This window comes from Artibeus jamaicensis, unplaced genomic scaffold (genome assembly GCF_021234435.1).
Source record: "Artibeus jamaicensis isolate MK-2021 breed Jamaican fruit bat unplaced genomic scaffold, CSHL_Jam_final scaffold_474, whole genome shotgun sequence".
Classification (NCBI taxonomy): Eukaryota; Metazoa; Chordata; class Mammalia; order Chiroptera; family Phyllostomidae; genus Artibeus; species Artibeus jamaicensis.
Genome location: NW_026522046.1, coordinates 46,871,780 through 46,889,484, shown reverse-complemented (window position 1 = coordinate 46,889,484; position 17,705 = coordinate 46,871,780).

Sequence of the window (17,705 nt, the reverse complement as noted above, 5' to 3'; positions counted from 1 at the left end):
TCGGTAAAGCTGGTGTAAGTGTGTGCCCGGCTCCGACACGTGGCACCTCTTCTCTCAGTTGAATTATGTTCCTCTCCCCACCATACACAAAGATCAGGGCTGTCCAGAGAGACAGAACCAAGGGGATGCTGGACTCAAGGGTTTGTCAGAGGACCGGCTCCCTCGACTACGGGGGCTGGGCAGCCCCCACAACCTCCGTCTGTGGGCCGGAGGCAGGAGAGCCAGCGGGAGTCCGAGGGCCCGAGAACCTGGTGGGGGCTGATGTGGAAACCCAAGTCCAAGAGTGGAAGAAGATGTCTGAGATGCTCAGCTCAAGCAGTGAGGTGGAGAGAAGGGGCAAATCCTCCTTCCTCCACTGTCTGTTCTCCTCATGCCCTCCGTGGACTGGATGAAGACCACCCCCCTAGGGGACCACAAATCTACTTCACTGAGACACTATTTCAGATGCCATTCCTACCCCAAAACATCCTCACAGACACACCCAGCAACAACGTTTAACTGGGCACCCAGGGGCCCACTCAAGTTGCTAGATGAAATTAACCATCCCTGATACACTGACGTCCTAATGTCAATACCAGTGTCCTCAACTGGAAACAGGAACCGTGTGAGGCAATGGAGTCGAGATGAGGTCATTAGGGTGGCCTTAGTTCAGTGTAAGTGGTGTCCTTATGAAAAGAGGGGAATTTGACACAGGCCCAGACAGAGAAGCGAATGCCACATGACTACAGGGGCACACAGAGAAGGCCACGTGGCCACAGAGGCCCAGACGGCCGTGACGTGGCAGCAAGCTGTGGAATGCCAAGGACCAAGGGATGAGCTAGGAAAAGGCAGGGAAGGGGTCTGCCAAGAGTCTCAGAGGAAGCCTGGCCCTGCGGACACCCTGACCTCAGACATACGGTCCCCAGGACGGTGAGGGAACCGATTTCTGTCGCTTTCAGTCCCCGGGGCTATGGTGCGGTGACACTGGCGTGGCAGCCCCAGGAGACTGCCACGGTGGCCTTGGACAGGTTTCTGGCCCCTCTCAGCTTCAGAATCTCCTTCTGTGTGAAACTCAGATAGTAACACCAGGAACAGTACTTCTCTCTTGAGTTCTTCACGAGGACCTGATGAACAGATGTCTGTCGTGTCCTGTGCACAGTGTTTGGCACACATTAGATGACCAATAGATGCTTGTTCTACTAACAAGGGTCATCTCTTACCAGACACAGGAGCCCTGGCCCCTGTTCTCCGACACCCAAGCCGTAGCGCTGTGCGGCATCAACCCAACATGTCAGTCATTTTCCCCGCATGCCTGCCTTAAGGTTTCTCACTATGTATCATCTGGGTGATTGGGCACTGGTTGGTTTGGTGCCACAAAGCCCTAAGACACTTTCCATAAAGTTTTTAGAGATGAGCCTTTATGCTCTAGCCATTGGCCACCCCCTTGGTGCCCTCTTCACCGGACCACTGCCCCGTGCTACCCAGACATTTGTTCAATGGACTCTCCGTGGTCAGTAAGAGCTGTCTGGTCCCCTGGGCTTACAAGATCTGCTGCTCTCCTGCCACCAAGCATGTGAGCCCACTGTACATGCACCCTCCCCTGCTGGGCCCTCGGATGACGGAGCCCAGCCGACACACTGACTGTAGCCTTGAGATGCCCAGCTAAGCCCCTCCCAGACTCCTGAGCTGCAGAAACTTGGACAAGAGTGCCATTGTCTGAAGACACTCGGCTCTGGTGTGATCTGTGGGGCAGCAATGGAAAACTGGGGAGCAGTGGATTTTCCCGCACTCACACCCCACTGCGTTTACCTGAACCCTTCCAGGTGGCGGTGACCAAGGGTCACACTCCCTTGTGGTGAATACACACACACACACACACACACACACACACACACACACTTCCAAATACAAGCTCATAATTCTCTTCTGAATTTCCCTGTAGTCCCCCGTCCGGTGAGGACTGAACTGGGTGCAATGTGGTGATGGGGGAGACAGGGCTTTTCTCCCTCCAAGTGCCCCACCTGGCCTTCACTGCACCCCCAGAAGAGCCTGTGTCCCTGTGGAAGCCCTTGCGACAGCCATGCTTCCTCTCAGGGCGAGGCCGTGGGGTGGCGATCACACACGGAGGGTCTGCAGGGCAGGAGGCGCACCCTCGAACCGTGAAGGCTCCTGGGAGAGGCCACGTGCGTGACACAGGGCCACGGTGCTGAAGGACCCAAGTCTAAGTACCACGTCGAGAGGCGCCTGGATGAAGACAGCGAACAGCAGGGTGGGAGAAGCGGGGGGACCGCTCTGCCAGAGCCCACTGGTGTTTTGAAACAGACCGCTCCCATGTCTGCAGGTGGAAGGAAATAAAAACACTGCTTGTGCAGGAGCTTTTGTCCCAGGGGTCCAATATTTTGTTCTTAGGCAAATAGGAATAATTATTGTAAGTTACTTTGTAGGGGTCGAACTGTACAAAAAAATGGCTTTAGTGAGTTAAAAACAATAAAAATGCACATTTAGCTCAAAGCATTGCCACCTTTACCAGTAACCACATCTGGGTGCCGACGTCCCAGGGAGCAAAACTGGCAGCTCTCCGTTCATCAGGTGAAGTAGGTAAGTCAAGGCAGTTTTTTAGGTCAAGTTCACTGTTTCTAGGTGTTCACGCCACAGCAGGCAGAGCCCCAGATCCTGCTGATTGGGGCGCTGCTGTCACTTTGGACTCTGACCGAGTGACCTCTTGCCTAGATATTCTTGCAATGGCCACCCAGGGAGGTTCTGAGACCACACACCCCAACCCCATGGAGTTTTCTCAGAATTTGTGGTGTTTGCTTTCTTGAGCTTCATGTCTGAACACAGAACAGAACTGGGATGTAACCAAAAACTCTGCAGGGAAATATTTCCCACAACTCTTCTGCAATGTAGTTACATTTAGTTGACCAGCAAAAAAGGAAATAAGAGCTGCCTTCTTCTCTTGACCAAAGGGAGAAAGACAAGGAGTAAGCGTCTCAGTCTCCTGGCTGACCTGGGGACAGAACTGGTCTGGAAATATCGAGATTCTCCTCTACAGAGGGGCCCAGTGAAGGGAAGAGCGGAAGCGGCAACCACTGGGAGGCTGGCGAGAAGGAAGGAAGGCCCACCTGTGGATGCATTAAATGAACTAAACCGCCTGCAACGTCACCCTGTCGGCCCAGGTGTGACTCCATTCTGCTCAGCCTTCTGATATTGTTGGGGTGTTGAAATCGCCCCTAGAATCGGGCTGGGGACAAGCTGACTTGGCCATGGGCTGTTTGCTCTCAGAGCCCTGAGCCTGAGAACTTGGCCGTGGCTCACTGGTGTCACAACTGGTAGCTCCCCAGGATGGGGAGAGAAGGAGAATTTCTGCCTCCCATCACTTTGCCCCCTGAGCAGGGAAGTACCAGTGAAATGAGTCTCACCCCTTACTGCTGAGTCCAGAGGGGTTTCAGGGTAGCTGCACGGGGGATTCCTACTCCAGAGGCATTAAAATCCCGTGGGAAGGTGCACAGAGTCCCCCTGGTTTTTGCATTTGACTCCCTCCGGGGAGGGGAGAGGGAGGAGTCCCTCTCCCCAAGCTGAACTTCCCCTTCCCCACCCCAAGCTGAGCTTCCTTCCGGGCCGCCCATTTTAATATTTCTGAATCACTTTGCCCCACTTTGTTTAATTATCCCACACGTATAAAAAATGCACCCAGCTGCCTAAAGACTGCGTGTGTGTGTGTATGTGTGTGTGTGTAAGATTCTGCACGCCTGGGTGGCCATTCACAGAAACCTGGTCCTGGTGAAACTGCTAGAAGATTTGAGAAACTTCAAATTTCCCAGGCTGGAAAGAGTGTTAGGGTTTTTAACGCATTTCCGGTCTTTGACATAATAAAACACACAAGTGAAATATACGACTGACATGTCTACAGCTTTCAAGTCATTTAAAAATCTTCCTACATGTTATTAGCAAGGGTGATTTCACCAGACACACTTTTAAAATCAATATGCAGTGGAGTCTGAAATGAGGTCAACTCAGTTAGCAGTTGACATGTGGAAATACTAAGGACATGGTGGGAAGGACAGGGGACTTCGGGGCACTTTCCTGGGTGGCGCTTCTCGGGGCTGTGGAGGGAGCTGGAGGCCCCTTCGTTCCTGCGGAGGATGGGGGCGGGTCTTGTTCTCCAGTCCCTGCGGGGGCCCACCCCCTGCGGGGCTCACCCCCGCCCTCCTGGACAAATCCATCTTTCTTTTCTACATCAAAGAAAAAAATCAGGGGTATGCAATGTGTAGGGAATAAACTGTATAGTATAGTTTCTCATAGAAAAGTCTTCACAGGACATTTTATCAGAAAAATGTAGGTATGGAGTTAAGAGATATTTTAAAAGCACACATTTGCCATCCTCGTTGCTAAATATTATGTGTTACATTACAACCTGATAGAAATAGTAACTTACAATTAAGCATTGACTCACTAATTTATACATTTAAGTAATAATATAGAATGTCAAGGAGATAGTTTTGGAGAAATAAGTGTCCACATGTCCACACACTTGAGTGTGGGGGTGACTTTACTCACAAGCCCCCTCCCCCCCGAATGCTACAGATGAGAGTAAATATGACTGAGACATGATGTGATCTGCTCGGAGAGGAGAGGTGGCCATTTTCCCAGGGGAAAAAGGCTGTGAACAGTGGCCAGTTTCTCAGGGGAAAAAGGCATTGAGCTCCCTCTTCCAGGGGCTTTTACTGGGTTGCAATACACAGGAATACAGGGCAGCAAGGATCAAACAGTAGATAACATTTCAAAGAAATCTGAGGGCTTAGTTTGAGTCAGAGTCTGTCAGGAACAGAGTTTTAGGGTTTCCTGCTTGAACCCTTAACATATGAATGAAAACACTCTTAGTAGCAGAGCAGATTTCACAGTTTCATCAGCAAGTCTTTGTGGTGCCAGATTTTTCCCCGGGGCACGGTCTGACCAGGCAAGGAACTGCACCCCTCCCCAACAGGTATTCAGGCTTAAGTGGATTAGAGCCAGGAAGCGCTTCTCCCAGAGGACATGGGGACTCGGGCTATGTCAAAGCTGGAGGGCGAGAGTCCATTGCTCCCTCTTTGTTGCAGCCCCCCGAGTCCTTCCATAAAGGCCTCCCAAGTGATCGAGTCTGGCTTAGGTTGCCCCCCACTCTGAGGGGGTCTTACCCGTCATTGACTTCCGACCAAGCTCTGGGGGCAGGGAGAGGAAACTGAGGCAGCGTTTGCTGCCAGAGTCAAGCTTTGTCTCCTGCTACTCACATTCCAGAGGTCGTCCCTTGCCCTTAGCCACAAGGGGTCAAGACACAATTCCTAGAACTAGGCAGAGTGGTCTACAACACTTGAGTATATTTGCATTTGATACACAATTTCTACACATGTGTGCAACTGCTTTATACTGAAAGACTGCTGGGTACACCCATCCCTGCAGGCACATCTGCTTCTTCATCTTCCTCAGCAGCCGCAGCCCCTGTCCTCCCTCCCGGGGCCCCATAACATCCTCCGTGAACCGTTACGTTCATTCTCACTGGGTTGTGCCTCAACCCGCCTTCTAATCAACCGTCTTCCTCAACTGCTTGTTCCTTGGAACAGGAACCATGGATTTTCCCTCGTTGAGTCCCTGGGCCTTGGTACAGTGCTTGGCATTTAAGTGTGGGCCAGGCGTCCAGAAGAGAAACAGGCAATTCTGCATTTGCCAGTAATCAAATGCTGATTTCATAAAGGGGTTTGAAGGATGGCCTTAAGGTAGAAAGCTTTTAAACTGTTTGCACTCAGAAGATAAATATATTATAGCTCCTCCTGGCTTTTTTTTTTCTTCTCAAGGTAAACACCTTCCTTTCCCCTACGAAGCCCTTGTCACTTCTGTGAGCCTCTGTCACAGCCCTGCGCCGGGTGCCTGACGCTGTGCAATACCCCGGAGCCTGGGACCTGAGACCGACCCCTGCACTGTCCCCACAGTTCCGAGGGCTTCGAAGTCGGGGTTTGACGGTCTCCATGAGACTCCCGCACCACGGGGCTGCGGGGGGACCTGGGGCCAGAGTGGCCCTGCCCAGGGTGCCCTCCGTAATCATGTGGCCTCTCGCTGCTACCTGCGCACCCACACCCCTCCCCCGAGTGACATCGCATCCTCCTCCGCCTCTCCTTGTGGCCAGAGCCCCACAACATGCATGACGACCTCCGACCGCATGTACTGGGACTCTGTGTGCAGGGACTTTAGGCTGCTGAGAGACCAGAGCCTGGGAGGAAACACTCCATGCTCTCCTGGCCAAGGAAGTGACAGAGCTCGCCCAGATCGGACAGCTGGGGACAGACGAGGGGATTTCTGGTCATCTTTAATCTGCCACAAGACTCATAAAGAAAACAGGAAGAAGCTCTCTCTAAAATCCGTGGGACATTCTGTGCACCAGGGTTGGGCATGTAGCAGATGCTCCGTGTATATTTTTATGGATCGATAGATAATGAAGGAAGGAAACAGCGAGAATGTCTTTAGTGTTGCAGTGTGCCTGTAACAGTCTTTATTTAAAATGAGTAAATAGGTTCGGTCACACCAATATCAATGTCCTGTGTACTCACTGCAAGTCCCCTTCCAGGGGGAAAAACGCAGCAACGGGAGTATCTGTAACGGTGGCCAAATCTGTGCACACCACACACACGGGGTTCGTGTTAAAAATGTGAATAGTGGTTACTCTTCACAGAGTCTGTTTTTGTTTAAACGTGCACCCGAGAGAACAGTTCTGCTCAATTTGAAACAGGGGGACATTATTAATTGGAGAACAAACTAACCAGAATCTCATTCCAACAAAAATCAGAACAAAATGAAAGGACAAATGAATACGTCCCCATCAAACACATCTCCGAACGTCTGATTAGATCCCCAATGCTTTTCATAAAACATTTCTTCCCTGAGATGCTCGTTGTCATCTGTTCTTACAAAACCCCATGCATTTCTAATTTGTATTCACTTCTACTGAGCAAAGTGCCGTTTTGTAGCGAGTTACTTGAAATTCATAAGACTTCTGAGGCTCTCAGCTCCATCTTCGTTAAAAACAGGAAGTTGACTTTTGCCAGGAATTAATGAACTTGAACACAGAATTTTAAATGTGGCTCAAAGGACGGAGCCCTCCATCCTTGGGCCCCTTTGGATGTTGTCAAGACCCCCTGATCTAGCACGGGCTCTAAAATAATAATGATGCCCTTTACTAATTCAGGCTCCAGGTTCCCAAAAACCTGAGTCTGCTACCAAATTTCACTTCACAAGATCTTATTTTTATCTTTAGCAAATATCCCAGGACAGATTTAAGTACCAGAGACAAACTGTTACATTAGAGATTTTAAGTTTGGAATAATGAGCAAATCCATATTTCAAAGTAAAACAGGAACAGATTCAATGAAACAAACACAAATAAGATACTGCTTTGGCTAACTCCCAAATGGAGACACGAAAAACCGAGAAAGTGAAGAGAAATATTAAACGACGTAATAAAGCTTTTGGGATACAAAGCTGAAAATTTTAAGGCTCGTTAATTGACAACATAAGAGAAAAAATGAATTTTGACATGTTAATATAAATTACTCTCTTATCCCTTAAGTTTTTAGAAATGAATAACACAGCTCAGTGGTGTTTGTATGACAAGACCGAGGACCCGTGGATATAAGACGTCAAAGAATACATGTGATTAATTTGTGAGCGTTGACCAACCACCTCCTAGAGGCCGGAAGATATTTCTTCAAAGTGGATTCTTACCATTCCCTGAAACTTTCAAATGGACTTCTTCAGTCTAATACATTAAGGCAATTACATTTCCCCTTTCCCATTTTACTTAATGCAAAGTCAGTTTCAAGGAAATTCAATTCTGTAACCAATCATTAGCTCTCTTACAGACCAAGTCTGAACTAGTGACACACACACATATATGCTTCAAATAATCACACTGGAGAATCATCATTTACCTAAATTACAGTGTTTGGAGAATGGAGAGTTTTGATTTAGCTTCAGAGGGTGGAAAATATCTGGGTGCCAGACACAGTATTTTTTGGAAACCTTGCACCCAGCCGTCAACCTCATTGTGCATCCCTCACGTGGTCACCCAGGCCTGGGAGAGAAGCGTGAACACCCATGGAGGACGGTCTGCCCGCCATGAGTGTGCCCTGTCATTCCCGGGCACGTTTAGGAAAGGGAGACCCAGCTCACGGCACACTGGCCGATTCTTCCGTCCAGCACCCATGTGTGTCCACCAGGCGGACACGGGAATGAGCCCGGTTTCGGCGGAGACCCCGGGGACTCCCCACGTGGAGGGCCATCTTGACTTGAAGTGGCCGAGGTCTTCAAGGTCTGGCAAAAAGGAAATGAGCCCTTTCATTCTGGGGCACGGAAAATTCTGTGGGTCTTCTCCAGCCCTCATTCACCTACCGGAGAAACTCGGAAGGTGTATTTTCTATTGCTGCTGTTAACAAATTACCACAAACCTGCTCTCCTAAACAATATGGACTTATTAGGTTGTAGACCAGCAGGTCTGAAGTTCAAGGCGGGTCTAACTGGACCATGACCCAGGGGTTGGCAGGGCCAGCTTCCTCCTGGAGGGCCGAGGGGAGGACCTGTCTCCTGAGTTTTCCGACTTCTACCACAGGCGTCCAACATTCTGGCGTCTCTGGGCCACAGTAGAAGAAGAAGAAGAGTTGTCTTGGGCCACGCATTAAATATATTACGATACGGAATCACAAAAAAGTCTCATATGTCTTCAGTAAATTTACGGTTTTGGGTTGGGCCGCACTCACAGCCATGCTGATCTGTGGGCGGCCCACGGTCGCAGGTTGGACGCCCCCGCAGAGGTGGCCCCGCTTCTCTGCTCATGACCCGCCTCTGTCTTCAAAGCCAGCAACGGTGTGTCGAGCGCGACTCGCAGTGCACCTCTCGGACCCTCTCCCGTAGTCACACCTCTGTGACGCGGGTGGAAAATGTGTTCTGCTTTTAAAGATTCCTGTGGTTACATTGGGCTCCCCCAAATGGTCCAGGATCACTTTCATCTCAGTGCCCGTGACCTTGGTCACACAGGCCAAGTCCATCTGCGGTGAAAGGCGATGCGCCCCAGTTCTGGACAATTGGGTGCAGGCGCGTTTTGGAGCCCTTACCCCGCCACCACCACGGAAGCCACGCAGGGCTGTGCGGGCATCAGGCTGAAGGGAGCCTGGGTCCCCAGGCAGAGAGCAGACATTCATGCCCAGTGTTACACTCGGACTGACGAGACATGAACGAGGCCAGTGGGACCTGGAGACTCGGCCGTGTGGCTACCGGCATTGGCCACCACCCCACCTGACATGTGGGCGGTTACGAATTTGGTCAGGTTTTCCCCCCCTACCAGGGCTGTGTTTTCTATTCCAACAAATAAAATTCATAAAATTTGCAGATGACAAATTGGCTGAAGATAATTCGGATCCTCAGCATTTAACAGAGAGCCTAAAACAACAAATGCAAATGTTGACCGGAGCAGAATGAACAATAAACAAGCAAAACAATCAAGCCCATAACCGTAACAATGGAAACTTTCGAAAACTAAGGCCCTTGGATCTATTCTGAGCAGTTCCTTATGTGAAGAGAATTATGCTCTGAACAAAGAAAGATTGCTTTTCTCTTGTGGGCCGGGCTCAGGCCAGGATTGCTCTGGGAGTCCACCCCTCCTCCCCAGCTCACGTCCAAGCCGGCCAGTCCACAGACACAGTTAGGGGGGTGGAGTGTAGAGAGCCCTGTCAGCTTTCGTCCACTGGTCTATGAAATGAGATAAATGAGATGGCGTGGCTGTCTTGGGTGCTGACATGAGGACTCTGTGGGGCGCAGCCAGCTGGGCACAGGCCCAGACACACGGGTCTTCGCTCCTTCTGCGAGTCTCTCATGTTGACATTGTGTGTCAACTTGGCTGGGCCACAAGGTGCCCTGCTATTGGGTCAAACATTATCCTGGGTGTCTCTGCGAAGGTGTTTTAGATTAGTTTAACGTTCAAATCAGTGGACTTTGAACAGAACTCATGCCCTCCTTAGTGAGGGTGGGCCTCGCCCAATCAGTCGAAGGGCTGAAGTGAACAAAGACCAGTCTCCCCTGAGCCAGAGAGGACTCTCCAGCAGACTGCCTTCGGCGCCCCCTGCAGCACCGGCTCCTACTGGCCCTACAGCAGACTGCCTTTCTATTTGACCCAGAACACTGGCTCCCCTGGGTATCCAGCCTGCTGGCCTACCCTGATTCTGGACTCTCTAGCCTCCATGATTAGATGGGCCAATTCCTTATCCTAAGTCCACGCGCACACACACACACACACACACACACACACACACACACATATAAGCATCTTAATGGTTCTGTTCATCTGGAGAACCCTAACACACAGAGCACAACAAATGTGACCTTGGTTTAAATTTCCTATCCTGGGAAAACTGAACATTTTCTCTAGCTCTGAAAGTCCGAAGACAATTGTATTGGGGCAGGACTGACTATTAGTCTTTATCCACAAACTCGGGTGGACTTAGAAGAGCCCCAAGACCCCTGAAATGACCCCAGGGAAGGTGTGGGTTTGTTCTCGAGCCCCCCACAGGAGAGCGGAAGGAAGCCATTGCCCTCCCCCAGCCAGCTGATGCAAATCCTTGCACGGCACTTAATAAGGGGCCTTTTCTTCATCCACACAATTCAGACTGTTCTTGACATTTTTGCTTTTTGGGATTGTATCTTAATTTTAAGATGTAAGAACTCTATGCTGTCATGAGGCAAAATTTATCATGGTGTCACCTCTCATCACTTACTTGGGCACAAGGCCGACTGTTTGGTTGAAATGCTGGCCATCTCCTGCTGGCCTTGACTCTTAGACAAGAGCAATTCGTTAGACGCCCATGCAGAGTGTTTGCAGCAAAGTGATGTTATCTTAATGCTGAGCTGCGCTACGTTTTAAGCTCTGGAATGCGGGTGTCCCCTGGGCTGTTATCAACGCCCCATCTGAATGGTTTTGCATGTTAGCTCCCGGGGTAGTGGCTGGGGGGGGGGCACTCCAAGCCCCGGGTGGAATCGCTGGGCCAGCTCCAGGCCCATTCCCAGAGCCGGAAGAGGACGAGCGGCTGTTTCCACCTTGGGAATGCTCCATTTCCGGGACGCCACCGGCACTGTCATTAAGCAACGACTCTGGCCATCTCTGGTTCCAGGTCACCGAGGATGATATGATGGATAAGACAGGAGCAGTAAAATGTTACTATCAAATCTGATAGCATATTCTGAGCTTGTCCCAAGCAGGGATGACAGAGGCAACCCCAGAGAGTGAGAAAAACCCAAAAATGAGCAGGGAGAGAAAGCCCCAGGGCGTCTCTCCAGCAATACCTCTGTGATGTGCGGAGACAGAAGGGGGACTGGCGTGGCGTGAAACACCATGCAAAGGTGGCCTGTCCAGTGGTGATGGAGGGACCCTGCCTCCCCGTGGACTGAGGCTGCGAGTGGGAGAGGGAGACAAGAAGTCAAATCTGAGATGGAGGGGCAGCCAAAGGGGGTAAGGGCTCCCCCAAGGTCTCGAGCTGGTGGCTGTGATTGAAGCAGGGGGACATCAGAGCACAGACATGTGACACGCGCCGCACACACCAGTGAGACAGTGGCCCCTGCAGAGCTCCGCCCCCTCAGCAGTCCTGGGGCAGACGGAAGGTGGCCAGCACGGGGACCGAGGGGCGAGGAAGCCTCAGCCACCACATTTCCTTTCATTGGTGTCCCTTACTTGTGTTGTTAGCTGTTCACAGCTTCTCTTCTAATGAGCTTGCGGTGACGCATGTTAGGAGAGGGGGGCATCCCACACCCCCCAGATGGGCCCAGGGGTGCCGAGAGGAGACAGCCAGCCAGCAAACTCGCTCCAAGGCCCACCTGTGACCACCTACCTGGCAGGCCCCCAGCCAAGGGTTGCACGTCCTCAAGAGCCCAACAATGGAGTGTCATCGCTCATTCACAGATGGGGACACTGAGATCGCAGGACCCAGCAAAGCACAGTCCCCCTGGAACCACAGATATGTGCCCCTGTCGAATTGTCTGGGGGAATACGAAGCTATACCAGAACCTACATGGACGGTTCCGTCACAGTGTGGGAGTGAACAGCTGTGGTCCCTTTGCCTCCTGGGCCTTTGCTGGTGCTGCCGTTGGGTGGTATGGGCCTGAGGGTGTGGGCCCGGCAGAGCCTGGGGCCTGCCCTTTACAGACTCTCAGAGCGGCAGAACCAGGGCAGCAACGTCAGGCGTGTGGGCAGGAGGCCTGTGGTCCAGGCACATCGCGGGGAACGGCGGCCCAGCAAACAGGCAGACGCGGCGGCTGAGGCAGGACAGGGGTCTTGGCTTCGTGGAGGGCCCCGCTTCACCGCCCTGTGCTGTGCAGTCAGGGACTGCACGCGGGTGGGGGTGGGGGCGGTGAGGGGCGGAGGAGGCAGACACGAGGAAGAGCAGCGCCCGAATCACAGTGCCTGGGGGATGGATGTCAGTTTTCAAAACAGACTGGGGCTGCCACCCACCACGACACTTTGAGATTCGGCAGAGCCCACGGTGCTGGCACCACCTGCCTCAGAGGCCCGCCTGCTATCATCTCCTCCGACGACTCAGACCCGCGGAGGGGGGGTGGGAGTGTGGATGAGGCGGAATCCCATCTGGGTGTTTTCCAGGCTCAGATGCTGACTCTGTGACGCAACCCACCAACGTGACCCTCACTGCCACGGACCTGGAGCTGCAGGTGACCCTTCGACCCCTGCCAGAGTCCCCCTGCACTGGGTGGGATTGTCCTGGGTCCCCAGTCACCTCCGCCTGTCTGTGCAGGGCTCTCACGTCTGCTCATTTGCTGACAGGAGGTCCCACAGAAGCCATGCCCGCGTGCCTTTGGCCACCCGGGCTGCTCCGGTTCCACTCCTTCCTCGGCCCCCGGGCTTGCAGAACACGTTCAGGTTCAGAAAACCCACCCCTGTGTCTTCGGAGTCCATGGGCTTCAGGAAGTAAATTCTTACAGGGGTGAGAGCTCGTAGGGGTAATTAAGAGACTATAAGCAACTCCGTGAACACATCCTATTAGAAAACTGTCTGTTTAGGACATCAGCCAAAACCCACGTGGGTGTCCAACCAGGGTCCACAGACCATGAATGGCCCACACGGAGCCGGGGGCACCACACACAGGCGCTGCCAGGGCCCCATCCTCTGGGAGTGGGCCGCACGGCCTCTGTGTCTCCGGGCAAAGGCGAGTCCCACTCACGCCACCCGAGGTTGCTGAGCCCCCCGTGAGCTGTGCCCTGGAGACACCCCACCCCCACCCTCACCCTCACCAGCAGTTCACAGCACCTGGGAGTCTCCCGGATACACCCGCCCAGTGTGTCAGGCTTCTGAAGACATACACTGTGGCCCGTACTCACCTGTGACAAGTGGGAACTTGCTCGGGGCGTAAGCCAACCTGTGTCAACCAGAGGTCCTCACCATCACCCGTGCAGGGAGACGTGTGGGAGGGCAGGCAGAAGAGGAGGCGTGGGCATTTACGTTCAAGGCCTGGGGTAGGCAGGGTCCCCAGGTGACCCATGCTCCTGTGTCAGGTACATACGTTCTTAGGGGGAGACTCTGGAGGGGCCACCATAAGGTGAGGGCACCTGTGGGTGCCCAGGCAGTCAGGCCAGGCCAGGGTGGGGCAGCAGTGCCAGTGAGAACCAGGGGTTCCAGGACAGGTCGCTGGGTCGTGGTCATACCAGGAATCCTGCCACGGGCTTTGTCAGCTGTGGACGCTGGCAGTCAGCGTCACCCGGGCACCTTGGGGCCAGTAAGGGCGTGTCCAGGGAGCAAGCAGACCCAGAAAAGAGACAAAACTGTACTTGGGTGTGATTCCCTCCCCTCACGCTGTTGCCATGAGGACACACCAGCCGTCCCTCGTCCACATGTCACCTCAGAGACCCACTTGGCTGGCCAGAGGGGACCAGGGAGGGGTTCGAAGGAAAACCTTGAAAAATTAGCATTTCCCCCAAGAGGCAGCACGAATCCAAAGACTACTAATTATGCTATTAGTAAGACTAATAGGACTCAGCAATGAGACTTATTAACACCCAGTAAAGCTAAGGCCCTCAGAATATTTTAAGTAAAGACTTGGAGGTGTATCTCATCGGGTAGCTGCTGCTGCCGTCCCGACTTCTACCGCTCCATTTAGCAGCCCCTGCCTGCAGGTGCCAGTAGCTTTAAGTCACCTTTGAAGAAAAGACACGGTCTCTGAGCCCCACCAGCCCCATCGCTGGTGCCGAAGCTAACAACCACCGCTGCTGGCACCGGCCATTTCTGTCACCGCAGCGCACTCCACCGTGCCATGCGGGTCTGACCCCCGAGCCCCGGGACGCCAGGCCTCCACCCCATCTTCTGCCAGACCGTGTCCACGGGCACCTGGAGAAGACGCCGCACATCAAAGAACTCAGTTGAGACTCTCCCTCCCGGGGGGCTGTCCACGTTACGGTCCAAACCAATCCGGCCAGGCCTCGGGTCTCCTTACCCATCCATCATCAAACATTGCTTATCTAGGGCCATGGTGAGCCAGGTCTCTGCTAGAGGCTGCGGACAAAGTTAAGACAGAGTCCCTGTCCTTACCGAGGACAAGCAGACGCACTGAATAAACAGCTGGTGGGAGACAGCGCCCAGGAAGGGACGCAGCGGAAGGGTGAGCATCCAGGTGCACCTTTGACGGCGGCATCCCGGCTGCGCCCCGAGCTCCCCGGTCCGCATCCCAGAACCGGCCTCCACAGAGCCCACGGTGAGGACCTGTCAGACGGGTAACTGGGAAGGGGCCAGTGGGTCGAAGGGTCAGCGGAGGGTCATTCTCGGGAAAGGCAGGCTAAAACCCTTCATGGGGGAATGAGCTTGGTCAGGAAGACAAACCTGGGTGACAAGAGCAGAACCAGCAGGTGACAGAGAAAGGGGAGCTGGGGTCCGGTGTGGGGGCTCCATTTAGGCGTGCATGACGTCATCTAATTGATGCTGAATGGGACACTCTGGCTGCTCCACAGACACAGACTGGGGTTGGGGACAGGCTGCGAGACCCGCAGGGGATTAGGACGTAGCCTCCAGGCAGCTCCAGCTAGAAGACATCAGGGTGCTGGCCGGACCCCCCTAGGCCAGGGGCATGGCCACATGGATGTGCGGTCATGGTCACGTGGGACCCAGTGGTCCTCGGGCTGCTCCGACCGCCTTCCCGGCTCTGCTTCCCGCCCCGCCTCACCCACCCATCTCACCTCAGGGGCTGTGCCCTTCTGGTATTTGCTTTCGAAATCCCAAGGACCCTACAAGTCCTTAAATTTCTCTCTCCCCTGGCGGGTTTACCCTGTATTGCTGGGAAACGTCGCAACGCTGACCCCCTGACCACGGGCCCGTGTGGCGGTCCGTGCGCTGCACTGTACTCTGAGGGCCACCTTCTGCGTGGAGCACACCTTGTTCCCGACCCTAGCTCTCAGTTGGCGCTTGTCCCGGGTCTTCCCCGTGAGGACTCGGTCGCAGCTGTTGAAGGGACTGATGAGGCACTGCGCTGTCTTGGCTGGTGCTTGTCTTCCTCTTCGTTTAACATCTTATTTTTATTTGCATAACCCCACTTCTCCGAAGATCATTTCCTAACCAACTCCATGGAGGAAATACAAAACTGTTCTTTTAAGCACAGCGTCTGTCCCTGGTGGGCCGCTTTTGGCAGCAGCAACGGTCTGAAACCTCCAAAAGCTCGGGGAGAGCTGTGGGGAAGCGCGCAGTGTGTTCAATTAACTCCCGTTACTCAAAGTAAATGGAGGTGCTTAAGCCAACAGCTGTACATTCTCGATTGCTCCTATGACTAGCCTGGGAACTCTTAAACACGCTCATGCATCTCGGCCCCGGCAGGGCGGCACGTGCCTGGCGCACAGTAGGCTCTCTGGACACACTGGTTGAGCACATGGACAGGCACACGAGCCCTGAGCCTTCGGGTGGGTCCGCGGTGGCGGCTCACTGCGTGCTTGGGGGGCTCGCCGGGAGACCACTTCCTGACGACGGGGTCGCTGCATGTTTCTTGCCAGCCTGGGTCCCGTGCAGGTGTCAAGCATGTGCAGCCGGCGGCTGGAAATGTAATGAGAAACCTGCTCAGCCGTGTCCCTTCCCACCTGGTGCTGGCCACGACGCAGAGCCACGTCCTGGTCTCTAGCTCCTTCACCCACCCTTCCCATGAACTGCACCCCCACTCAACTTGCCAGGGATTCGTGGATGTGAGGAGGACACAGAGCCACGAATTGTTCCTTTGCCTTCTTTTTTCTTCTCTTAAAGGGATTTTTTAAAGAATGCACTCTGTTTGCAAACATTGGCATGTTTGGTTTAGTCTTGGCTCCGATGCCTTCATTTGCAGCATCTCGCTGCCCACGAGTCACAGTCTTGATTTCGGAGGCAGACACACGGGCTCCCTCCTCCCCTGTTCCCTGTGGTGATGGGGTGGGAGGGGGCTCCTCCCGTCTCTCTGGCCGCTCACTCAGGCAGGCATCAATAATTCAGGCCCCCGGCGTCCTTGCGGAAAGCCCAGGTGAGGGCGAAGGGCCTAGCCCAGGCCAGAAGCTGCTCTTCGCCCTCCTGCAAGTCTCCTGCAAGGCTCCTGCGAGCCCGCACCAGGCTCCCGCTGGCCAGAGCACAGCCGCACTCGGAGAGGAGACCTCGGTGAGCACGGACGTTGGAGTGGAGAACCGCGTCCCTTTCCTCCTTTAGCTGCTGCCCAGCTCCCCGTCACCTAGGAGAATGCCCTGGGCCCCGTCTCAGGTGGAGACCCCCGTCTCTCCTGAGCAGCCACACGCACCCAGAGAAGGGGCCCAGCCCAGCCTTGGACCCAGGCTTCTGACTCCAAACCAGGTAAGGGGACTTGGAACTTGTTCTTTGACTTTGCAAATATTTATATGAATCTCTAAAGTGAGGACACAACCAGGACTTGAGAGAGATGGACTCACAGCCGTCTGGGAAGGGGCAGATGCCTTTACGTCTGAGATGTGCGCATGTTTCCCTGCTGTGGGCAGTGAGCGGGTGTGAAACAGGCCCTTCTTCCCAAACTACCCAAGGTGCTTCGTCACTGGTGCTGTTCACAGGGGCGTAGTGGGCTCTGGCTTCTCCCAGCAGCTGCAGACACCTCCCCTTCTACAGGTTACTACAGTCGGTGTTTCACCTTCAAAATAAGACCTAGCTGGTCTGGGGCATTATCTGGTCTTTCTCCTTCAAATCGTGAGCAAGGACTCAGACTCACTGAGTAAGGACACAGGAACAGCCTTCCCGTCTCTCCAGACTTCCCACCCGCTCCCCGAGGGCCCACCCCTACCCTCAGGCTGGGCACTGAGCCGCCCCTGACTGCAGAGGGACATGGCAAGCTTTTAAAGACCTTCAGAGGAGACTCCAGAACTTTCTTTGACATCCCACTCTCCTGTGCACAACCCTCAGTAGCAGAACAACCTTCCCAGAGCCCCCCAAACTCACACCACACCTGGGGGTGCCTCCTCCCGGTCGTCCCCCCAAATCACTGGTGAGGGGCCATCAGTCAGCACCCCAGTATGACCCCTTCTGTTGACCTGAGATGTTCCTCGGCTGTGTTTACAGGTTTGGCCCCATGGCCTCTCCTGTCGTCGATTAAGGGGCTTAACTGGCCTTTTCCTGCCTCCGGGCCTGGTCTGGGCCATTTGCACTGCACACTACTGCCCTTCAACCTGACCGAGCCGCTCCCCCAGCCCTC